The sequence below is a fragment of the Sinohyriopsis cumingii genome, unplaced genomic scaffold (assembly GCF_028554795.1).
Source record: "Sinohyriopsis cumingii isolate HCF-2022 unplaced genomic scaffold, ASM2855479v2 utg000229l, whole genome shotgun sequence".
In the NCBI taxonomy this organism is placed as follows: domain Eukaryota; kingdom Metazoa; phylum Mollusca; class Bivalvia; order Unionida; family Unionidae; genus Sinohyriopsis; species Sinohyriopsis cumingii.
In genome coordinates, this window is record NW_028315879.1 from 5,603,810 (window position 1) to 5,630,322 (window position 26,513).

At 36.4% G+C, this 26,513-nt stretch overlaps 1 long non-coding RNA gene across 6 annotated transcripts; it reads right to left on the reverse strand.

Annotated features, from left to right (window-relative positions):
- Positions 1-257: 257 nt before the first annotated feature.
- Positions 258-26,271, reverse strand: LOC149774475 (uncharacterized). 6 transcript variants are annotated; one of them, XR_016416808.1, is made up of 9 exons: positions 25,821-26,255; positions 25,194-25,315; positions 20,176-20,290; positions 3,265-3,390; positions 2,830-2,946; positions 1,781-1,977; positions 1,123-1,280; positions 821-927; positions 258-368 (listed from the first exon to the last, which is right to left on the reverse strand). It is a non-coding gene; the product is annotated as an uncharacterized LOC149774475 (long non-coding RNA). The 6 variants fall into 6 exon arrangements; XR_016416807.1 differs by having other exon boundaries at positions 2,830-2,919; positions 25,821-26,254; XR_016416810.1 differs by lacking the exon at positions 25,194-25,315 and having other exon boundaries at positions 2,830-2,919; positions 25,821-26,271.
- Positions 26,272-26,513: the final 242 nt, after the last annotated feature.

Here is a 26,513-nt window from a genome sequence, read left to right on the forward strand (position 1 = left end):
ATCCTCTTGTTGGGTAGTTTTACTAACAGGCTTTACAGCAGGGCCTTCCATTAGATTTAAATGTGGCAGGTAAGTTGACAAAGTAGGGTGGGGGGTTGGGGGGACCTACCCCAATGGGGATAATTCATTTTTTTTTTAAAGTAGCATGGTGTAAAGTAAAAGTAGATGGGCTGATAAGGAATCCACTGAATTTACAGACTAAAGGTTCAGACATTTGTTTTTAAGAGAAAAATGAAAGAAGGAAACAATACAACAGATATTTTAATATGACTTTAATGTTTATTTTCTAGATTTAATTAAGATTATGAATCAGAATCAGTCTCCAACTCCACTGTAAAGTTTATCTATTACTTCTTCTGCTCAGGCACCTGCAAATTAAAACAAAATTGTAATGCTTAAATAAAGTCATATCATCTCAGCACTAGTTACATATGCAGAAGTCATGTTAATCAGCATTATAAAAATGTATGAAATTTTCTTCACTGCACTTGTGCTTCCCTTACTATCGTTAAGCCATGATACAAGATAACTTTGCACTTACTTATCATTTCTGGCAAGTGGATGGTGCAATCAATTTGCACAAAGATGAATTTATTTCATCCAAATATTTCATGTGAATAAAAATTCCAAATGGAGGCACTTGTCCGATCAGACAAGATATATGCATATTGTAGTTAGCTGGACTCTAGCTTTGATAGTCCTGGGCAATAGGATAAGCTGATTTTGTTATCAGTTTAGAAATGCATCCGCTTTGCAAATACTATGCTTTAAAAGACGAAACTGAATCCAATATTGATGAAATAAGAGTCATTTGGATTACCTTGTTTTTTATCATTCTGCGTTGGTTGGGTGCATATTTGAGGGTCTCTGATATGGTCTCTTCCATTCCATTTGCCTTTGCTTTGCCATTAGTTTTCAAGCAGGCTTCTGCAAGAGTAATACAATGTTTTAAAAAAGTTTCACAACAAAGGATGCATTGCATTTTTCTAAATGCCAGCAATAATCAATGGAATATTTTTAAAACATGTACTTTGAAATGTGGTCTCAAGTTACTTTATCAATTCATTTAAAAATCTCTGGCAAGTCACATGAAAAACACAATTTAAATCAAGCCATACTTACTTATCAAAACCTGACATATCACAAGCTCTTGAAATGCTTTTTTCCCTTTACGTCCCTTTGGACTATACTCTGGCCAGTCTTTTTGTTTTAAGCTTTTTCATCATCCTGCAGACACTATCCCCAATTGTAAACCTGCCAAGGGAGCTCAAGTAGCATATCTGAAAATAATAATAATAATAATATTACTATTTTTTGATTTTGATATTATTATTAGTAGTAGTATTTCATGATCGATGTGACAAAATATGCTTGTATATAGTTATTTTTTGCCATGGTTTTGCAAGCAAATTTAATTTCTCTAACTTGAAAAAAATTTGATAACATTAACTATGCAACACAATGTACTAATAGCAATTATAAACCAAATTAACCACCGTGAATCTATTAACTTCATAAATGACATTCACTCAAGGATTGAATTAAAGTAGCCACATAATATGTAATAGTGTATATGTAGTAAAATACCTGTTACATGTTCATCTCTAAACATGTTTTGGCCTACATCCGTAAGACAAAACAGCCGACCACTACATGTTCACCCCACCCCCAAAAATAATTATACAGGCACTGCAGAACTTGCATAAATTATTTTGAGGTTCACAACAGCAAATAAAGGTTATAACAGTTTTTTTAAATAGAAAATAAAGCCCCAATTTACCATCTTCTTGGAGAGTTTGGGATTCTCCTCCAACCTCTGGCAAAGGCCATCTAGTTCCTCCACTGAATCACATGGCATTGCAAGAATTTCTTCTCTATATTCTGTGTCTGGGCCTTGTGTATGAACTTGGAGGGCCAGCTGCTCCAACAAATTCTCAATATTTGTGTCCAGTTTCATAAGTACATTGAACTGGAAATCTGTAACAGATTTGTGATGAAATTAGTTTTGAAAGATCAAGATCATTATTATAAACTCCTTAAAAAGATCTGTACAGTGAACATGGGTTTAACAATGAAATATATTTATGGAATGAAATACATGGTTTTTGTACAGTTTATATGAAAACTTTTCCCATAATTCTTTATTTTTTTATTCCCTGGATATGTTGTTTCACTGCTGGTGTCTGTAAAGTCTGCATTCAATGTAGATGGTTTAGGCGTCTGACTTACACAAGACAATGGTATACATCAGAAAGAAAAATAAAAAAAACCAATGGAATGATGAACAGTCGACACATCAATGAAAAACAATTCATTGTTTATTTGCACAAATAAGTCTTGAACAGTATGTTTTATGACCTATAATTTAATTAATTAACATCTCACAATGTTCTGAAATAACAGTATCTAAGCTACAAGAGCTTGTGCTTTCATGTCATAATCTTCCATTTTGCAAACAAATTTTGATGTTGAATCAATGTATATGACCTTAGCATTGAACACTAACATTCAAAATGTCTACAAGATGACAAGACTATTATCAACTGAAGTGACAACAAACCAATGAGTTTTACGTGCATTGAACATAAGCATTTTTAAATGCTATAAAATGTGTTTTTAGTGTATGGCCACAAATTACCCAACATTTTGTCAAACATAAAACAGTTCTACTACCTTAGATGAGAATTAAATTCATAAATACAGTGTATAATTGACCTACTCGTATTTAGAGAGCTGTAAATGAAATAAGAGATTATATAAAAGTCAACACCTGTAGTATTTGTTTCATTATTCTATAATGTACATTTTTTTTCCATCCTCAATGCTTACTACTTGCAGAGGAACTGGCAGAGAGAAATCTTTATATTCTCCACTCCAGAGTGGATGGGGATGGTGATGGTGTTGTCCTTCTGGATGCAGCTAAGAGTATAAAGATTATCACTACTCCTTAATTGCAGTAAAAAAGAAACAAAGAAATCAGACTGGATTTTTTGGCATGTAAACAAAATGCATACTGGTTGCAATGACCACTGTATATAAAGCAGTGATACAATATATCACAAAATGCATTCTTTTTTAACAAAACATCTAATCTCATATATACAGCATCATGAGTACGTAAGTACTCTTAAACACATCTTATTAAACAGACAGAAAAATGATGAAATTTATACATACTTTTGATAAAGAATTTCCAATTGTGGCATGGTATAAAAGCAATTGATAAAAAATAAAAAGAGACCAGATAAACTAAATAGAACATACCAGCAGGATAAGAGGAAATCTTGGAGTCTGCAAAATACTCTCCATTTCAGGAGGTTTTGGATGAGATGGCTGACCAGAAAGGTTTCCACTTGAGATTTTCATCTTTTTTCAGTTCTTCATTTTCATCTGAAATGTCAATGAGAACTTGTAAATACTGTATGAGTCCTTGAATACACTGACTCCTTGTGACATACAGGGTTTGCAGAACAATCGCTAGCAATATTCACCACTTTCAAATCCAGCTGGTGAATTTTCACCATGAAATGCATCCGAATGCAGTGAATAATCCTGGATTAAAGACAAAATAGTGTACAGAAATGTGCAATAAATTAGTCAAGCTCCAGACAAAACAAAGATATGATTTATCTCTGATTCATAATGACTTTTCTTGTGCTACACATTTTACCAATGCAAATTACATTGAATTTTGTAAATTAAATGGTACAATTAAGATATGTATGTCAAAAGATTACTAATCTTCAGCTTTCCAATTAATGCTAAACACAAGTATCAAGTCATGTATTTAGTCTCTCACCACCAATAAATGCATTTTTAAGTAATCATCCTAGAGTGCACCAAAGTCATGTGAACTTGATCCAATTCCAACATTACTGCTGCTTGAGTGCTTAGATCCAGTATTGCCTTCACTAACTGATGTTATTAATACCTCTCTCTCATCAGCATAATTTCCATCATTTTTCAAAACTCCCATTGTAAAACCTCTGCTGAAGAAACTAACACTACACCATAAGGATTTAAAGAACTACTGCCCGGTTTCTAATCTCCAATTCATATAAAAAATCTTACAAAAGGTTGTTCAATCCCAGCTTGCACCTTGTCTGAATTCAAACAGTCTTTTTAGCAATGTACAATCTGCATATCGCCCTTGCCACAGGACACAAATTGTGTCTGCAAATAGATTACACTCCAGCCCAGTTGATCTATGTTGTGGTGTTGCACAGGGGTCTGTTCTTGGACCTGTTCTCTACACTCTATACACTCAGCTGCTCTCAAGTGTCATAGATCATCATCCAGTGTCTCACCAGTTGTACACTGATGACACCCAAATATACAAATCTAGCCACCCAACTGAAGTTGATGCTACCATCCAAGGTGTAGAGATGTGCATTTCTGATGTGAAATCATGGATGACTTGTAACAAGCTGCAGATGAATGATGATAAAACTGAGGCCATTCTGATTACAACACAAAGACTTTCTCATTCACGTCCTTTACCTCACACAATAAATATCAGCAACACCAACATTAAATTCACACAATCAGTACAAAACCTAGGTGTTACTCTGGACAGTACTCTCACATTGCACCAACATGTCATGAACATATGCAAGGCTGCATATCTTGAGCTGAGACGCATCAGCTCCAATCTCAGATATCTTTCAGTTGATGCCACTAAAACACTTGTGTGTTCATTACTACTTTCAAGACTGGACTATGGTAACTCAATTCTGTCTGGTTCATCTTAATATCTACTGCAGAGACTTCAAAAAGTTCAAAACATAGCTGCTTGGATCATACTCAGAGTACCACAATCAGAGCACACCTCCCCGCTGCTCTGTACCCAACACTGGCTATCCATTCGATCCAGAATCAAACAGAACATTAGTTCTCTGTGCTACGTTTCACTGACAGACTCTAGTCCAACATACCTATCCGACCTCACCTATGTGTACACACAAGCAAGATACTTACACTCCTCTTCCGACAATCATATACTCATTATTCTCACTATGAAAACAGAGTCACATGGACAGCATTCTTTTGCATACCAGGGCCCAGCAACATGGAATGAATTGCCCACTGAACTTAGACACAAAGACGCAGTGATCCCATTCAAGAGTGCTCTCAAAACTACTTATTCTGACTGCAAAAACAAACTTAATGACTTAATAATGTTAACTACCTTAAATATTCTCAGCATGTTTTTTATGTTTTCTAATTTCATGGTGTTTGTTTTTGTAATCATATCATTGTGTATGTTTTTATGTTGTCTAATGTTGCAAAGCGCTTAGAGCTTCTAAAGATTAGGCGCTATACAAAGTCCTCATTATTATTATTATTATATTTAGCTTGGATGAATATTTTTTAAATCAGTGGCCATAACTAAAACAATGGGATTTTGTTTTATGATCATAAAAGTATGTTGGACACCATCCATGATGTACAATGCTGTCTGACATTTCTATGCACCTAAGGTTTCCATCTCAAATATTAAAGCAAAATGCATACCAAATTTGACAGATTGACGAAAATAAAAAAAAGCAATGCTTACCATTTGAAAAGAGGCAATTGTCACTAGAATATTCTATTCAAAATGATATTAATTTTGGACACAGGGGATACCACCCCCATGTTTTCCTGACTCGTGATATGTCGGCCTATTCTGTGCACAGCTTTAAAAGATGTAATGTTTATCCATCGAGCTATAGAAATGAAATACATTTACTGTAGACTGTTTCTGTCAGCAGTTAAGTTGAGTAATTAGGTCAGGTTTATAGCTAGTTTACAAAATTCAATGTAGAATGCCAATAAATGACAAGATATATTTTTGCAAACTAAAGTGATCTTGAAAAAAGATTAGTAAAGTTTAACATTTTATAAAAAATAAGCTATTATGTGGAAGAGAAACAACAATGAAATAGGATGCAATGTGTTTGCGTCTTGTTGATGGGGGAAAATTACTAAAGAATTTAGAAACAGACTATACGCTGGGGAATTTTTTGAGAATTTATGTTCTGGCGACAAGTTTACATATTGGGTAGCAGATGATTTTGCATGTGCGGGACAACTTCTTGCAAAATTGGAAACTTGGATTAAAATGCAGTATTGTTTTAAGGTATACATTACCATATTTTATATAATGTATTGTATGATTCTAAAAGATGCATAGTTAATCGGAATTTCTGGGTTACAGATTCAAGAAGGTCATGGAGTGGGTCTACATGTTGACTAATAGATTACTATTTGATCCCCTAGGTGATATTTCAATTCTAAATTAAAACTAATAATACTAAATGTATAACCAAAAATGCGACAACCTGGTGGAGAGGCGAAAATGGATATAAAAAACTTCCATATAGCCTCAGCAAATTTAAACTGAATAAATAGGGAAAAAATAATTAAACTAAACAACAAGACAAATTATGATATGATTTTCATACAAGAAACACATAATAAGTTGACTAAAGAACTAATAACTTCATGTGAGGAAAAATTAAATGGGGTTATAATTGTGAATGATTATAAGGAGATGTAAGGGGAGGGGTAGCTACTTTTATCAAGAATAAAATGGGAGTAACTTGGGAGCAAAAAAACAAGGGAAACTTTTTTGCAGGAAGATTGATACATATTGTGATACAGGACACTCATTTTATAAATGTATAAATACCTGCTAATAAAAACAAAAAGCAACAATTCATTGAAAACCTGTTTAAATATGTAGAAACAATTTCAAAGGCCCCCCTCCAATCTGTGTTGATATTGATGGAAATATTGTGGATCTGATGTGCAATCTTACTGCATGCAAATCTTTCCAGAAAGCACCTATGTACTGTTTAGACACCGGTATTTGGTAACAGCCATATCTAGCGCAAAATTCAAAATGGTCATAGGACAGAAGGTTGAGTAGCTACAATGTCATAGCCTCAATGTCTCCACGAAGTAGGGATAGTAATATTTGTGCTAGGGTTGTGCTATTCCATGTCGATTTACAAGTAACCAAACAGGATTTGATTTGGAAATATTTTTCGCAAAAAGATCTCTTCTGCCAATGGTAGCTCAATGGCTGGGAGAAATACTGGCAAGTCAGATGTGTATAAAATGTACAGCAATGTGTGCAGATAAAATTGTCAAAAATGTTTGCAGGTTTTAATGAAAGGGCTATATCAGCCTTGAAAGTGCCAGAAATTATCATTATAGATGTGGCTTGAGTCTACATGTTTTCAGTTAACAAAAACAGAGTATCAAAGCTAGTAACTGGCATCCTTGTTAATTTGACTAATAACTATTTTTAATTAACCATTTCAGATTTATAAATATATACTCAATAGTAGTGAAGTGGGATGATATAGCATCAATGGGACTTACCATTAAAAACCACCCTGGGACGATATAGCGTCAATGGGAAATTTAACATTATGGAAACCCTTGGGACGATATAGCGTCAAGGGGAATTTAACATGGGAATATGGGACTGTTTAGCGTCAAGGGGAATTGAACAGGGTGGGACTGTACAGTGTCAAGGGGAATTTAACATGGGCAAAAAAAAAAAAAAAAAAAATCTTGGGCCTGTTGAGCATCAAGGGGAAATGGAACAGGGTCAGGACCCTATTTTAATAAGGACCCGACCTGATGGGTCTATGGAAATGGAACAGGCGAATATTGAAACAGGGAGGGGTCTCTATTTTTTATTTTTTTTAAAACAAAAAAAAAAAGAAAAAAAAAAGGGTAGGCAATGAAAGTCAAGATCTTTTCGAGACCTATGAGTGGCCCTGAAAAGGGCCTTTGGGTTTCTTCTTCTTCTAACTCTTCCACTTCTTCAACCATCTTCTAACTTTTACCAATATTCCTGTCATCTTCTTCTTTATTTCTGACTCAGGCATCCAGTCAGGATGACCTATCACTCGGAATTTCTCCTGTATTCTTATCCAGTTATTGTTGAGTTTCTCAAAGCTTTTTTTTCTCTTTCTATTTTCTTCTTCTTTTCTTTCCTTAGACCACTTTTCTTTGATGTTCTTTACCTCTTCCGTCAGCACTTTCCTCATTACTTCTTCCATTTTTGTCAACTGGTCGAACCCCCATTTTACGTATCACCACTCCATCCAATACAATACTTTTTCCAGGAAGCACCCGACTTGGATGACATGGTCCAGTGCTTCCTTCAAACTTCCCACTCTGACATAAGGTGGGTCAGTAAATCCGCTTGACTTGTTGACTTCTTCTTCTATCATCCCTGCGATGAGATCTCCGGCCACCTTTAGTCCTTTGACTTGAATAGTTAACAAGTCTTGCCTATTTCCATCACTCCATTCCTTTTCTATTCTTCCTACAACATATTCAACATCCATTGTCCAAAAATAGATATCTCTTAATAGATTGAATAATTTTGTCACCTCCATCTTCTTTGTTTATTCCGTGGAATGGTCTGAACGATTGTTGTTGTTGTTGAGTTGAATTATAGTGGCGTGCGCTTCGCATTGAGCATGTACCACTGGTTTATGATGCCACAGGCACCTAACTGATTACTCCTTGGAGGAAGGAATGGAGCCACTTCCTCCAGGCATATCTGTGTTCACAGAACACTAATTGATTGGGCCGTCAGGTCAAGGTACTTTTGTGTACACGTCGATCTGATTGTAAGGCCTATGTTTTGTTTGAGTGGGATTGGACCCAGCACACACTCTGTCATTCATTTGCATTGATTAGCGACTAGTGGGATTGGACCCGATCTAGTCCGTATTTTTAATTTATGATGCGTGCACTGCACGTATGTGTTTTGATGTCTGTCCGTCGCAAAGGGCGAAAGTGGTCAGGCTCGGGCGGAGTTGTCTTGCCACAGGTTAGCAGGGTTTTTCCGATCCAGGGTATTTTTGTTCTAAATTTCCGTCTTTGGAATTTTGAATCATAAAAACTCTGTGCTGTTTTTAAGAGAGATAGAGTCTATTGAGGTCGATGTTAGCTTTTAGGTGACAGTATTTGTCGATTGGTTTTGCAGCCTTGTGCTGCTGGCCCTGGATGGAGTTGGTGTTTTTTCCATCTTACTGAGTAATTGTTTTTGGGTCCTAATTATCTAGTTGTAAATTTTGGTTGCAGCCTTGTGCTGCTGGCCCTATAGTCACTGGTTTTTTTTGACTACCTTATACAAGTAATTTTTGGGGTGGTATTCTATATATTTGTTATATTTGCAGCATTGTGCCGCCGGGCCCGATAGTCGTTGGGTTTTTTTGACTACCTTATATGTGTAAGTTTAGGGTCTTAATACGGGGGATCCCTGATGGTCTATTCTTGCGACCACCTTTTACGTTCTATTTTGGGACTATATGGTTATACCTAGTTTTTGTCTTAGCTGTCACCTATGTAGAAGATAGACTTTTGGAGCTGTTAGTTAGGGTGTTAGGTGAGTATTAAGTTAGGAGAAGTGGAGAAGGTTTGTTTTGTTTTTCCCACCACCCACCCCCTGTATATTTCTTCCTGGTATTTGAACTAGGTGTTTTTTAATTTAATGATATTTGTTTGTAGAGTTTTATCAGTCAGTGGGCTAGTTTTGATAAAATGAGTTTTTCTATTGTTCAGAATTTGGTACTTGTTTTGTGAGTGTATTTATTTTGTAATACTTTTGGCTAGATTCGGATTAGATTCCCTCGTCGATCACACTCGCCTCTCATAAATGGAGAGTTCGGGGAGACCGAATCCTTGTCTTCGCCATTGGTCCAAATTTGATATATATATATTTTATGTAAGTATTTATTAGTGTAATTTAGATATAATTTCATTGCTTAGCCGGTTTCGGATTAGATTCTCTCATCGATCACACGGTCTGAATGACGAATACTGTAGGTTCTTATAGTTAAAGCGCAGACCTGAAGGAAAACATCCCCCTAAGACTAAAATCTTATATTACCAAGATCATCACTTAAAACGTACAATTCACAATCTTCTCCTAGAGCAAAAGTAATCCACATAGTAAGTAATTTCAGACCACTGCCATTCAGGGTAACGTTCAAGAATCTCATTGAACTCTTTTGATGTAAACGGTCTAAAGCGATATAATAGTATGAATGCACCCTTGACCCAGAGAAATCTAACACACTGGTTGACTTTTTTCACTTATCTCTTGTGAATTTCTCGGAATAAAAGTTCTACAGTTATCCATTGAGATTTCACTCTGGCAAGCCCCTGCCAAACTTCCTTGTAAATCTTCTCTTGCAGTTCTTTAGGTAATGATTCAATATCGTTTTTGAAATGAAGTTTAAATACTGGTCTCGATGATGTCCAACATTTGACTCCTAACCAATCTGGTTTCTTCTTTAACGACATGGTAAGTTACTTCAATTTCTCGGTCCCACTAAGGGTAAGTAATGACAATTCGGTGACCAACGAGCATGTTCTAGATAGGCCGAATCTTGTGGTTCCCAGTGGTGAAGTGACACACCGCAACTGAAGCACTTGACTTTATCCCCTTCGTGCAAGTAGAAAAATCTGGCTCTGGCTAATTCTTTGGGGATCGGTCCTCCCAGATACTTAGGCCATTTTCCTTTGAATGATTGAAGACGATTTTCAAAGTCGCAGTATTCCGACAAACACACAGGGAACGAATATTCGTCTTTCACAGGTTCGTTTCGATGAGGGCTGGGTGACATGGACAGGAGTTTGCTCAAGTCTGGATGACATCCGTAGGGGGGTAGACGTGAAGGTGAACATCCACATTTAAAATGAAACCCAGTAAAGTGTCCAAGAGGACGAGCAGCATCGCTTTCGCATCCCTCAGGTTTGACACGCACAGCATCACTTTCCATGAGAGGGGTAGTGAGAACAAAGTTCTCATGATGCTTTACGGCATCGCTAAGGTCACAGCGTACAGCATCGTTCCCATCGCAAGGCTCACAATCACATTCCACTTCAGAAGCCCCAAACTTGAATTGTGCCTTTCTGAACTTGTTTTGTGTTTCTCTGAAAGGATTCATCTTGTTCGCTTGGTCTTGGTAGTCACAATGAACTATCGATCTTGACCATAGCCCCTTTTTATACTAGTCACAATGCAGTCTCAAGCTTGTACATCGTTCCTTTTTTATATCTAGTTTTTGAAGGTACTGTCTCTAAGGTACCGTCATAATTGTACCGTAGTGTAATGGGTGGAAAGGCCATAGAAAGGTAAGGGCAGTGCAAAGACCATCGAGTGTGTTCCAGAATAGCTGAACCTTTATAGATACATAGATCCATTCATAACTTCAGTCCACAAGCGAAACACTGTACTTCGTATCCCAATCCTGACTCAGGTCCCAAGTAGACAAATCCTGTTCTAGCTAAAACATGCGAAGAAGGTAATCCTTCCCTATCCGTAAACTATTTCTGAAATGTGTCCAATCGACGGGCACAATCACAATAGTCAGGTAAGAAGACTGGAAAATGGTAGGGTTTGAACTTGGAGTTCTCATCAGGTTTCTCACTTGATTCTTGCTGTGGCGTAGTCATGCTTCTGGTGAGTGGCTATCCACTTACAACCAATGTTTTATACCGACATGTCCATATGGCAATATAAAATGATTGGGAAGCCGCACTCGCTTCTGATACACGATTTGACAGACTTTTTCCAAGGGTCGACTGACGATGTGGTGAGTGGGTAAACGTACAATCTTGTTCGGTTGATAGGTGGTCACTTTAAAGTGTTCATCTTCTCTAGACTGCAAAGCTTCTTTCAATACGCCAAAGTTCACCACTCGACTGGTACGATAATTCAGAGTCAATCCTTTCACTTTACACTTCGTGTGCACTTCTCCTTGTTTGTCCCAGTATTCGTAGCCGTAATTTTTAAGACCGCCACTGGCGAAACTTAGAATCTTGTCGTCAGAATGCTCGTCTGTCCAGGCTCCTAAACGGTCTCCTTCGATGTTAGAGTGCTGTTGACTCGGGTGATCAATGTAGATGCAACTATCCGTGTCAAAGTACAGGACGCATTCCCCTAACAGTTCTAAAGCTTCGTACAGTTTTAAGCGAGCATGAGCTGTCACGTAAGCTGCAATGATGACATTTCCAAAAGGATCGGCTTCTACAAAGTCCAGATCTTCTTCGTAATTGACTAAGATCAAATCTTCGCGTACGACGTCCACGTGTTTGATGAATTTAGTTTTGTTGTGAATCATCTGGAAGTAGCAGGAAGGTTCTGTCAAATATTCTTGGGTAAACACGGTCGTTGTGCCATTTTACCCCACAAGCAATTTAACATCACTTTGGCAAACGATCGCCTGCCTTTGTTTTTCTCGATGTGATCTAAAGTAATGCCTTCTTGTGCCCAGTATTTCTCTTTGAATGTCTTTTGGTCTTCGGGAGTGTGATACCAGGATGGATAACCACTGGCTTCTTGCTTTAGTTTCAAAAAGGCATCCACGTAGTCTGCCAAAATGCCTTTCTGAGTGGGGTCACCCTTGTTGTATTGTTCTGTCTTGGGAAAGTGACAAATTTCATACACTTCTAACAGTTGGTATCCCATGTCCAGAGCTTTGAACAATTCTACGCTGACCCACGTCCCCGTCAAGGCCCGTTCTTCCTGGGTGTGCTGACAAGGCTGGTCTTGGTTGCACGTTTCAGCACAAGTACGGCACAAAGGAAACATCAGTTTGTCTTGACAATGGTGAGGTAGAACGGGATGGTACAAGTCAGTGGGAGCCAAAACTTTACATTTGATCAAGCCTTCATATTGTCGAATGTTTTTCAAATCGATGTGTTCCGTCAACAATTGTGGGTGCCCTGCAGGAAAGCGACAATATTTGCACACGTAGGGATACAGTGAACACACGTCCAAGTATTTGATTTCTTCTCCTTTCTCTTCGTCGGCTTGGTACAGCAAACTGGTGGCATTGGTCCTTCCTCCGTACAAACTATCCCTCGTGTTCAGGGGGTCCATGAACTGGTAACTTTCCACGAGGTGTTTAAACTCTGGATCGGTTTTCAAACGGTGATGGTACTCGTGTTCCCACATTTCCACCACTTAGTATCCTTCCTGTTCTAACTTTAGGCGTTGCTGACATGTGGCCTGGTACAAGTCTTCCATGGTTCATTGTAAAAACTGATTTTTAGTGCCACGGTCAGGGTAACAGACGGGGCATCCGTGAAATAAGCAACCTTTAAACTCGTACACAATCTTGGGGTTTTCTAAGTCCCAACCATCGACCGAATGCATTCTGATGGTCTTTTCACCCCCTCCGTTGCGGGCATGCTGAATCCATTTGTCTTCCTTGTCACACAAGTAATGTAACCAGCGTAGGGCTTTGACCGAGTATTGACGTTTGACATAGTTGGTCATTTGAGGACTGATGACAGCCACGGTGTTCTCAGGCATGAATCATTGCCGGTACACTAAGGAACATGCTTTGGCAATGGTGCAAGCTTCTTTGAAAGGATCGACCCCTCCGTGTTCCATGAACAGTTCTCGAAATTTTCCACAGCAACACCGTAAAATGTCCACGTCGGAACGACAATACTTTAGCATTTCTTCCTGAAAGTCGAAAGGGTCAGAGGCGTGAGCCTGGTACCAAGCGTAGAAAGCTTCTCGTTGTTCGGTACGCATGTTGTCAGGGTCGTAATAGTGAGCCTCAGGCAAATGGGGTAGAACGGTGTGTTGATTGGCTTCCGTATTGAAAAAGTGTGGAAAGCACCCTTTAGCCATTTCTGTCATTCCAAACGTTTTAGGCATTCGACTCAAAGGCATGGCTAAGTAACTCATCGAATCTTTAAACTGTACTTGTCCCACTTGCATGAAAATGATTTTGGCTCCATTCAAAGTGACTTTAGGACGTTCGATGCCATGTTCTGTATAGCATCTGTGAAGAAACTGTCCATCGTATCCGGAGAAATTGTGAGCCATCACTGTGGCATGACGATGACAATCTCCGTAACGTTCGATGTCCTCTTGGATCCACGTCTTGTCGATGGGGTGTAAGACCCATCGAGCGAAATCAGCTAGCGTGTTCGGTCCTCGAAAGATTTTTTCACGTCCTCCAGAAATCTTGCTGCAGTGAAGGCAATGACTGAAAATAGGTTCTTGAATGCACTTCTCGCACGCTCGATGAGCCACGCAGAAATTAGGAATGTGAATACCAGTCTCTTGCATGCATTCAAAATCGAAAAAGATGAAATTGCCTTTCTTCTTGTGACCGATCTCTTTCTCTGGTTGGGGTTGGTATTTTTGCACATAGCATTCGTGTTCCAAGTCCACGATGTGGCAGCAAATGTGACATTTTTTCTTTCCTCGACACAGGTGTGCCTTGGCATTATTGGTAAGTATGCCTTGTCCACAGGTAGGGCACAATCTCAGCAGCTGACAAGCACATTTCTTCTGTGAACCTTGCATCTTCAAATGTTGTTGGTAACAGGCAGGGCTGACAAACGTGCGCAGACCAGTTGAACAATGCACTCGTTCTTGTCCTTCGCTCAGACAGGGTGGAGAGGCCAAACATGCTGAGCATTTCAATCCACATCTCGGTGATGAACCCTTCTGCTTTCTCTAACAGTACTTCGGACTTGAAATCTTTAAACTTCACCGTGTATTTGTAAGCTGTAGTTCTAAATTTTCTAGAGGGATGCTCTTCCGTCTCTTGAATGGAATAGTACTTTTCACGGTTGACTAAGGGTGGTGAACTTTGTTTAGAGGGTTTGGATTCTGGTTCACTCATGTCCTCTTCAAAATCACTGGCATGAATTTGTGCCAAGACTTCAGCCCTGGTACGAGGCGATAAAGCACGTTTCTGCCTCTTACTTTCTTCTTCCTTCTTCTCAAATGAATTGGATCGTTTCATCTTGATAGCAAAAAGTCAAATGACTAAAGTTTAAACACCATGGACTAATTTATAGTCATAGCAGACCAGCGTATATAAAAGGGTATGTGTCTTGTCCTTTCACTATTCATTTCACTCTCAAACCGAGCACAACGATGGAAGAGACTACCCAGATCGAACGTTTCATCAGAGCTTTGCGAGGGGTCATCCAAAAATTCTCTTCAGACCAGCCGAGGGACTACTCTCCTTCCTTTCAAGATAAAAGTCAAGATACTTGCTATATCTGTCAGAAGAAAGGGCATTGGTCTTCAGAGTGTCCAGACCGTCAAAAAAGAAAAAAAGGGGCTAGAAAAGACAAAAGTCAAGATACCTGTTATTATTGTCAAGAAAAAGGACACTGGTCTCCAGATTGCCCAAAAAAGAAACAAGGAGTCAGAAGAAGAGAGGGATTCTTCAGAGGAAGAAGAGGAAGAAAACAGGTGAAGAAAAAGAAACAGGAGAAGAAAAGAAGAAGAGAAGAAAGTGAGGAGGAATAGGAGGAAAAGACTGTGGTGGTGAAGAAATTCAAAAAACTCAGAGAGTGAACAATGAGACAGAAGAAGTTTATGAACTTTTTAAAGTGCTCTGTTGTGAATTGTGAATTGGATTGTAAATATTTATAAAAGAATAAATTAGGTATTAAAAGGTAAGTGTCTTTGGGTTTTGATTTTAAAATAAGAACCTACACTCACACACTCATACACACGTACTACAGAGGTAAAATGTTTTTTTTTTATAGTTTGAATGGATGTTGGCAATTGAAAGTCTATCTCTTTTCGACAGACGTGGGTGGCCCTGAAAAGGGCCTTTTTTGGTGTAGGGGTGAGTTTAAGCAATCAACTTTAACTGCCTTAAGCCTTTGCCACGGCCAAGGCCTACTTCTGGACTGCGTAGTGTTGATGATGATGATTTGGTTGAAATCACTAAGGGTGGCACGGGAGGCTTAGTCACAGGGTTGGAGTGTTTAGCTCGGGAAGGTCGTATTCTCTTTGGTCGTAATAAAGAAGTCTGATAACATTTGTTTCAGACTTCTTAACTCCGCTAAAATGTCTAACAGTACCGTGACCATTTGATTTTCACACCCTTGTTTCTTTGCTGCTGCTTCTTCTTCTTCTTGTTTTTTTCTTACCTCTTCTTTTTGCTGCTGTTGCTGTAGGAGAAAAGCTTGTTCCGCTTCCTTTTGCTGTTGTATAAATTTCTCCAATTCTTCTTTCTGTCTCTGTCTAAATTTCTCCACGTGTGGTAATGAAGGAGAAGGTGACGAAGGTTCCGGAACAAATTCTTGCGAGGTAAGAAAATCCACAAAATCCCAATTCACCTCTTCTGAAAGTAAGTCCGGTTTCCCTTGGGTAGTCTCCACAGCTGGTGCACCCCAATTTATCGTTTTCTGAGTTTCCGTCATGTTGAAAAACTGTCGCATGAATTGACTGCACACAGGTGCTAGCAAATCTATATAGACCACATGACGTCACAGACTGCTCTCTTCGGATTGGATGTGGGCGTGTTTGGATTGGTCAGTGAACTCCGTTTCAATCCTTCCTCTCCCTATAAATAAGTGTAGTTCACTGCATTCCTTCACCTGTTCTCAGCGCCTCAACATGTGGACCAACGTTCAATCTTCTATGCTTGTGTCTTCGATGATGTTCAGGACAGACATACCGATGTACGTCCGATCCAAGTGGACAGTTGTCCATAGGACAGATACCAGCCTATGGATACGTAGGATCTATGTGGAGAGGCAAGGATGTCTCAAAAGAGTTTTAGTCTATGGTCCTGCAGTCAGGCGAAGCCTAAGGACAAGAAGAAGTCACAGATGCCCTTTATGTTAAGGGCATATTAACATAAACCCAAAGGCCCTTTTCAGGGCCACTCATAGGTCTCGAAAAGATCTTGACTTTCACTGCCTACCCTTTTTTTATTTTTTTTTTTGTTTTAAAAAAAATAAAAAATAGAGACCCCTCCCTGTTTCAATTTTCGCCTGTTCCATTTCCATAGACCCATCAGGTCGGGACCTTATTAAAATAGGGTCCCGACCCTGCTCCATTTCCCCTTGACGCTCAACAGGCCCAAGATTTTTTTTTTTTTTTTTGCCCATGTTAAATTCCCCTTGACGCTATACAGTCCCACCCTGTTCAATTCCCCTTGACGCTAAACAGTCCCATATTCCCATGTTAAATTCCCCTTGATGCTATATCATCCCAGGGGTTTCCACAATGTTAAATTTCCCATTGACGCTATATCGTCCCAGGGTGGTTTTTAATGGTAAGTCCCATTGACGCTATATCGTCCCACTTCACTACTCTCAATGTGTTTATACCAATATTAAGTTTCTGTATGTCACTGTGTTTAAGTTTTGATTTTCTCTGTTTTATTTCACTTGATACAAACACATGCTGACTAATCTTGTCATGTGGTGTATCTCGATCATACTGTAAAAGTGCATAGCTTAACACAGGTTTCGAACTCTTGCTATGAGCAGCAGCAGTAAACATGGCATGTACCACTAGAAATCAACTTTTTTTCTTCTTGGCTATAAAATCATTAGGTACTAATGTGTAAACTATTAAGTTGGTAATTTTTTAAATATAATTATTGTGCAGATTTACTAAATGTACTTTTGCGATACTAAGTCCCATGTTTGTTTAAAGGTTCTAACAAGCTGGGGTTTTTATGCAATATGTCATAAGTATATAAGGTGTTGTGGGCTGCATGTATGAAGACAGCTCAGCAGCTTTCTAACTAATATTGCAATTACTATGAGCTTTTTTAAAAGTTATTTATTTTTTTTAAGTTGTTTCTTACTGTTCTGTATATAGTTTAGAAACTTTAAGCAATATTTTGGACTAGTCCGATAACATAAGACACATCACCCAATATATTTGTTGGGGGGCTGATGGGTCTTACTGCCTAACGAAGGGTGCTGTGTGGAGCGTTTTGATGTCGGCTAACAGTGTAATGAAAGTCAAATTTTCTGAAATATCACACACAACTGGTAACCAATAACAATGCATTTCTACAAAGTAAAGTTATAATGTTTTTGTCAGACCTCACTTATCCTGATGTCTTTTCTCTAATAAATTCAAATTCTCACAAAAGAACCGGACCTGTTTTCAAGTTTTGTTGGCCCACATTTCAGTTGGCTGGAAAGCGATGAAAGTCAGGAATGCCAAAATCGGGTTAAGCTGAAACATTATTCTTTAAGGAAACAAATAAAAATATGTTTTGCCTATTGGAACTGTAAGCAATGTTTTGTTTCATTCAAGAAACATATTCCCCACATGAACCTACTTAAACAAACTTTGGCGTACCTCGACTACCATTGCATTGCAACAAATTCAAATGTATGTCAATGGAACATGAAAATGTGTCCATTTGCTAGTGTCATATTTTCACTCCACCAGGATAAAGACAGCACTGTAAGTATATTAATTACACATAAATTAGTGGAAGAGTGTCGATATAGGCTGCCAAGTGTGTGAGCTATTCCTGAAACTTGGACTACTCATTCCGATGACAATTGACATTGGAACACATATACATGGCCGTTATTTGGGTAGTAAGACATAGCACTAAAACAAAATATTTTGGACTTGTACATTTTTGTTTAAGATTTTATTTAAGCACAAAATATTTATTGATGGAATTTAATGTGCTTTTCTCTATTCTAAATTATATAATTAATATTCATTCCTAACTTATTTTACAAGCAAACTACATATAGTTATATCATTTGTTATAAGAACTTGGCTATATTGTCAAGTGAGTGTTATCTTCACATACCAACACGTGTATGTACTGATTTTCTGTATTTAAGACTCTAATTCCATGCCTGAGAAATTTTTCTTATGCTGCAATACATGATTCAATTTCTTATACAGTATAGGTCCAAAAATGTTCTTAGGGATATAGAATACCCAAGTCATTGTGAGTGTTATCCTTGCTGATTTGATCTTTGCAATACAATTTAATCATTACTTAATCCATGATATGATTGAGGTTTTTTTAAACTAGTAATTTTTTAAATTACATTACATTTTTTTGTAATGTAACAAATCCAAATCACACACACACACTTAATCTAGCACTTCACACACATAATTCCAATGTCTTCACAAAAAGCTCAAAATGTCAAAGTCACTGTGAGTGTTATCTTCACTGACATAATATTCTAACTTCAAGTCAACAATAACTTATTAATCTAGCAATCCAGAAAAGCATAATTTAAGGACATTTTTCTTTCATAATTTACTAGTTGTCTAAGTCTGAGGTGGGCAAACTATTTTTCAATGTAGCCACAGGTGTGGCGAATGAGAAGTGAAAAACATCATACGATGCCACAACTGAGCCAAACTTACATGGCCAATTTGCCACTTGTGGCAATTGGTCACAAGGTTGCCCACCCTGGGTCTAAGTCAGTGTGACCATTGTCATTACCAGCCTGAAACCCAATTTAATGCCATTTGTATAAATTCATTTCAAATAAATATTATGATATAGTTGAAGTGTAAAGTCAAGCGAGTATTCTGTTTGCAGATTTTACATTTTAGATATTACAGTAAAGTCATATTTTCTCTTGTGTAGTGAACTTTATTGCAACTGGTTCCAAAATAGTAAAACTTATTCAGTTTTCATTCACCAGAATAGGTATTAATACAGTCCTGAACTAACTGTATGGTACTAAAATATACCCTGATCTTGTGTGAGATTGTAATATACAGAACTATACCTCAAGACAACAATAATATATTGAATTTATATTATATCAAGACTGTCATGGCTATGAACTCCAACTTTATTCAGGTTTTTTCATAATAAATGATCATCTTGTGTTATGGCTGAAAAGAAATCAGAGTTCATTTTAACTCCATTCTCTCCACATTTGTCAGTTGTTATGAGGCATACTCATCATCAGTGTTATAGTAAAATGTAATCTTATCTGGATCAATCTTGCTGGTGTAATATATGAATGGAGAAAGAATATTATCATCCAGATTAAAATATTTTTTATTCAGACTCTACTGAAAATTTTAGCTGGATATGGGATACGGAGCCTGATGTGTACGAACAAAGCAATGTGTACCATGACCTTTTTAATTTAACATTTTAAACTCCTGCAGAAGAAAGAGATTTTTAGATCCATTAAATTGTATTAACAAAAACATTTCTTCAGTATGATTTTCCTTTACTTAGTAGTGACACAACTCATATTTTAAAGTTGTTGTTTTGTGTTTGGTTTGGCTTTTTATGGTAAAGCAACACAAGTAAGTTATTTAGTGCCAAGGCACTTTAAGTATAGTGCCTTGCCCAAGGACGCACCATGGTAGCTAACCCAGGTTGGTCCGATGGTAGAATTTGAACCTACCTTATTTCACAGGTCCAGAAAGCTAACCACTGAGCAACTACAGCTCCCCATCTTATAGTGGAATGCTGGTATACTTTATGATCAAGAAGGATGGGTTGGGGTATGCATGTTGCATCTGAAAAAAGTGATGGAATTTTTGTTTACATAATATTTTAGTCATACAATATGAATCATTTTCTACAGATTTAAGATGTATCAGATCAAGTTAAGAAAAATTATATATTCTGTTTCCTGGGAATGTACTAAAATTCACTGTTAATGTTTGATTTTTTTGGTAGTAAGCTTACTTGGTATTTTTTTCTTTTTAACTTGAATACCTAATTTGTTAACATCCTGTCCTAAATCTTCATGGTTCTGTCTATAAAGTGACAACTGTTGATACATGTAGGGAAGTTTTTGTTTATATCTTTTGATTTTTGTGGTTCTGGAAGTTGCAGTATTTGTTGTTGTATTATTAACCATTTCAGTAATTTAATGAATGCAGAGTATACTGCTCTATAAATGAAATTTATGGGAAGATAATGTAAAAGTATGTTTCACTGCAAATATAAATTGTTTAAAATAATAATATATCATTTATCATATGACTATTCAATTGTGGTAACTAGTATTCCATCCAATATCTATATATTAAAATATGTCTTTTCATACAGCTGGTGATCATTTAGATACAAGTCCAATTGAACATAATCAAATTATCAGTGCAGGTGTTTTTATTAGTAGTAGTATTGCAAGTATAAGTGTTAGTATTAAGATTTCATATACAGGTATGATAAGTGTATCATAATGTTTAAATGATGCTCCTTGTTACAACATAAAATATGTTCATTGAAACAAATGGTTCACTGGTAAATTGGCAGTAAAGGTCTTCACTGAATTATGTTGCATAAACTATTTTACAATAAAACATATATGATGCATCTTAATTATGATGATGTGGAGGAGGAGGATTAATAATAATGCAGTTTAAGTTATCTTCATCACATAAGTTCTAGCAGATGTGTCATTTTTATGTGGCTCATTATCAGTTTGAAACTGGTCTATGATTCCTGGATCTGGACATATCTGGCCCCCTGCTGTTGTGCTGCTATGGTCTTTACAGTTCATTAGGATATCAGTTACACTTGGTTTACATTTAGAACCCCATGGGATGGAATGCCCAGTTTGAAACTGAGAGAATGGTTAATTATCCATAATATAACTCCTGCAGTTATTATTAGGTTTGATATCAAGGTCTTTCATTAAAAGCTTTTCAACTCATGTTCTGTTCTACCATACAGATAAATAAAGTCAAATTCAAGGCTTTCAGAATTGTCCAGTTTGTTTCATGTGTTGTCAGTTTAATGGGCAGGTAACTAAATGTGCAGCAGACGGACTGTATATTGCCACTGTACCACATAAATATCAGTGCTTAGTCTGCTCTCAGTGGCTGTGGTTTGATTAGTTACAAGTATCATCACATGTGACTAATTATTAACCAATGTAATGAAACTTATATAATTAGAAGGCTGTATTTAAAAACTCTAAAGATCTTAAATGTGTGCTAGAGGGTAGGGTTAGCAGTTATAATCCCAATTATGTTGTGACGAGCAAAAAGCACTGCACACATTTGAGCTTTTAGTTTGGTTCTGGTAGGGTCAAAACATGCAGGTACATTTTGATCTTTAAAAATTAACATAATTCCCATGTAATACTTTCCAAACCTAAGTATGCAATTGATCTGATAAAAGTTTTGAGATTACTGTTTAGGCTCTGTTCTTACAATACTAGATATACCTGACTACTCCACAGTGAAATGGCCAACTGTTAAGTTATATAAGCCAGATGAGTAATGTTAGCCATTTGTTTAAGTGTTTTCTCATTAATTTCATTTGTGTCACAGAGTTGCATGCAATATTTCTTTCTAGAATAAATTTATTTTATTTTCTAATTGTGTATTTTATGGTCTCACTGGACAGTTTATCTGGTGAATTTTCATCCGACAATGACCAATTACAGAAAAATGAGAATAATTTTACACTGAAGATACTAAAAAAAACAAACTAATGATTTTTGTAGAAAGCATACATGTGAGATTTTGACTGCAGTAATCAGGTTAATTCCTGATGCAGCTATTGATTTCTATACTGAACCATCACTGCCACCATCTCCTAAATTTTACATTCATTTTTGACAAGAAATAGCTATTTTCAATATTTTTCTGTGACAAGGCAGCTAAAAGAATCAGTATGTGGCTTATGCATGAATAAAGTTCACTAGTACTATAACAAATTAGCATACTTTTTTCATCAACCCTCAACCATCTAGATTTTTTTATATTTGCCTCTGTAGCAGACACACATCAAGGTCAGCAGCTCATTTGCAGATCAAGCATTTGATCTCCAATGCTCATCTAACTGTGACAGGCAGTCACTAACAAGCCAACCTATTTCCATGCCTAACTCAAAGTAAATCTAAACCACATTATAGATTTAGCTTATGTGTGAATTTAGAAATGCTAGGCTTGTGATAATTAGGTTCATGCCGTCTACCTTAAAAATTAGGTGTATGTCAAAATACAAAATTATCCAGTGAGACCTATGATGTTAATTTTAATCCCTATGGGATTTGTGACATAAAAAACCCAAATGCTTTATGTATTAAAAGGTAACTAATGGGGGCAGGATCTGCAGTGAATCAATGGTATGTATGATAGACTCCTGATAAAAATGTTTGTGTTACAATCCTGTTATCAAGTCAACCAGGTTACCTACTACAATGTACCCTTGCCTTACTCCAATTCCCTCAGTACTCAGTAAACAACTAGTGTTGCTGTACATAACAAAACCAGTCCATATTGATTTTACCTATTTTACTAAATCCTGACAAAAATAATTCTCTAAATAAAGCATGATTAATATGTGAAGGTCTCGCATGTAATCAAACTCTTCCAAGCTTTTAATGATATGAACCGATTTATCAATGTTTATCAAATTTACATGAAAAACTATTTCTTATTTGTTATCAAATATGTTAGATGTTTTGATCATATAAGCATTTCTGCTACATTAGATCAAAATAATCTTTTTGTCAGAAATAGAGCCCTTATAGTATTTGCAAGGTCAACCAATCAGATGCAGAATTTGAGTTTAATATGAATGAATATTTTTTTTACAAAATTGCTCCTTTGCTATATCTTGATGAGATAAATCTATTTACCAAGTCTGATAAAATTAATGAGAAATAGTTTTAAGAGCAGTAGCAAGAATGGCGAGTGAGATGTAGAACCACCACATTATTTGCATAGAATTTGCTTACAGCCTCAGACATACAAGCAAATAATTAAACAAGTCAGATCTAAATTTGACCATAAACACTGTTGTGCAAGTCGTAAGAAACTCTGCCAATCAGATGCAAGGTCACTTCATTAACATACCTTTATCACACTCATAATAAGCATCATTGTGAAGCTTGACTATAGAAGCCCAATGGCCAAGTATGATCAAACTTGAATCAGCAGTAGTGGTTATAACCTCGTGTATTTGTATGCATCTTCACTTCTTCAATCTAGATCTCATTTATATAAGCATGTATTCTAAATTTAGTAAAAACTGCACTATATGCATAAATACTGCATGCGGTGGTAACATGCTCAGTCAGGTGAAAGATCACTTTATTATTATTAATGGTTAACACTCATCAAACTTCGAGGACAACTTAATGATTTTAGTCTATATTGTGGAAGTATGGCTTTTAGGTTGGTTAAAAGAACTCAACTAATCTTATACATGATCACCTTGTGTATATACTTGGATTTTGCTGAATTCCTAAAGCATGGAAAGATGCCATAAAAAACCACCTAGTACATAATAATTTTGATAAGCAGGATGATAAAATAACGAACTTGCGAAAACAAGATTCACTCAAGTTTATTTACAAAGATCTTTGACAGGAAGCTAAAAGGCAACACACTGCGAAGCAAGAAACTTGGATGCAAGTATTAAATAAAAATATAAGTAGTGAGGAGTGGTCTGATATATATAGCCGGGCAAAATGCTGTACCAAGGATACCAAGTTGATCTCTTTTAACTTTAAATTAATCCATAGAATAATCGCTACTAATGATATTCTTAAAAGAATTAACATATTTGATGACAACAAATGTACTTTCTGTAAGAGTGAAACTGAAAGTATTGAGCATCTCTTTTATGACTGCAGTATTACTTCACAGTTTTGGTACCGTTTTAATGAAGTTTTTGCACCTTTTTGCCCAAATATTGTACATCTGTCCAAAAAAGAAACATTTTTAGGAAGTGAACAACTGGACAGTTTGGATAATTTTCTGCTTATTTTGGCAAAATATTATATTTATACTTGCAGATTCAATATGAAAAATCCTTCTATTTTTGCTTTTAAGCAAATAGTTGCAATGCATAAGAACATTGAAAATTACACTGCCAAGGTAAATAAAAAAGAGGACCAATTTCTTCAAAAATGGACCTCAACAATGAACATTTAACTTGTCTCTGACTTGAGGGTAAACAGGAACAAAATACTGTAATATCACAAAAGCCATGTCACCTAGATTTTGGCCATATGCATGTGTATATGCGTGTGTGTGTGTGTGTGTTTTTCTTTTTACTTTCTCTGTAGATTATATTTATTATCCCTAGATTATCTGATAACCAGAAATGTTTGATTGTAAGGTGATCCTGGGATGGTTCCCCGACCCAGTGGTCAACCTATTACGGGGTTAATAAAAAAAAAAAAAAAAAAAAAAAAAAAAACTTGGATTTTGCTCATTATTAGATTTATCCAAGATGTTGATTTAAGCCCAAAACCAAGTTTTATATAAACAAATTGATCAGAACTATGGACTCCAAAGTAGCTAATTTCTTACTGTTGAAAGACAGAAGGGATGTGAAATAAATAACACACTCTGGACCATTACATAAACCCACTTAGCCTTTTGACCAGTTGAGATAAAATAGCAACAATAATGTTAATTCAGATTGATAAATTATGTTTTCTCACATTACCTCTAGCCCTTTTCAACATGGATGGTATTTTTCTTCCACATATGTCAGCTCTTAATTAGTGGCCCTTTTCCATCATGAATGTTGTAGGTGAAACTCTCAGAATTAGGCTTTTTAATTTGTATCTGAAAAAGAAAAAAATTATTGGTCTGCATATATCAATGTCACCTTTTCTGTATTAAATTAAAATACCATATGTGTGTGTGTGTGTGTGTGTGTTCATTTTAGAATTTAAGCATACTTGTCTCCATGTGTTTATTTTACAATTGATGATGATAACACATAACTGGTTCAATTGATAAAATGTTATTTCTGACTTCTTACAACTGCTCATTATATCTGAATTTACATTCAATGTTTGTTTTAATTAACATATTTTGGATAATGGGCAAATTATTTATTTTGTAGTTTATCATTATATCATTTATCAGTAATTTATCATTCAAATATTTAAAATATAGTACCATTATACTGACTTCATATTCTATATGATATCCCAGCAATACATGTTAAGCAGATAAGTGCAAATAAAAATGTTTAGAATGTAAAAGCTACTCCAAGCTCAAAGAAGATCTGCAAAAGATGATCTCCAACATATTACCAAACAAAAAGCGAAGTTAACGCAGTTACCTTTTTTATGATGTCTCAAACACCAACGGTACTGTACAGCTACGTCTTCTGAGTTTTACCGTCATCTTGTCTTTCAAACCAGAATTAATTTCTTGAGCTCTTACAAAATGAAGAAAATTTTAAATACTATAATTTAAGCAGCTTCTTTACATGACATAAGATAAATTATGGCACAGTGTTATGTCTTTCAGCACGACGCAACTTCACATTTGGACGGCGTGCTGTGTGGGCATCCCTGACACAGCAACTGACATGAATCCTTTATTAGCAGACAATAATTCGGAATAAATCCTCCGCAAATCTAACATTCTCGATTTTTCATAGTTCCACTTTTTCACTGTTGCATTTGTTTGATTGTGCTCATGAAGTTCAATGAATCAAGTTCATCTGCTGTCTGAAATCCCGGTTCAGTTGGTATTTTCTTCCGCGCATGATGCCGTGCAAATACAAGTTACGGTCGACATTCAAAGTGGTTTAGGTTAATTTATTATTTTCCTTTATTAAGGTCATTTGCAGAAAGTGTTTCGCTAGGATGAGATAATTTTAAAAAAAATATATCAAAAATAAAACTTTCTTTTCCAACGCTAATACTGGATATATTTCAATTTGTGATTGATACTATAAATAAATATTTAAAAAAACATTTTAGCCCGTGGCTTCGGCGCGCCACTCGTTTTTGTGGGTTTTTTAAAA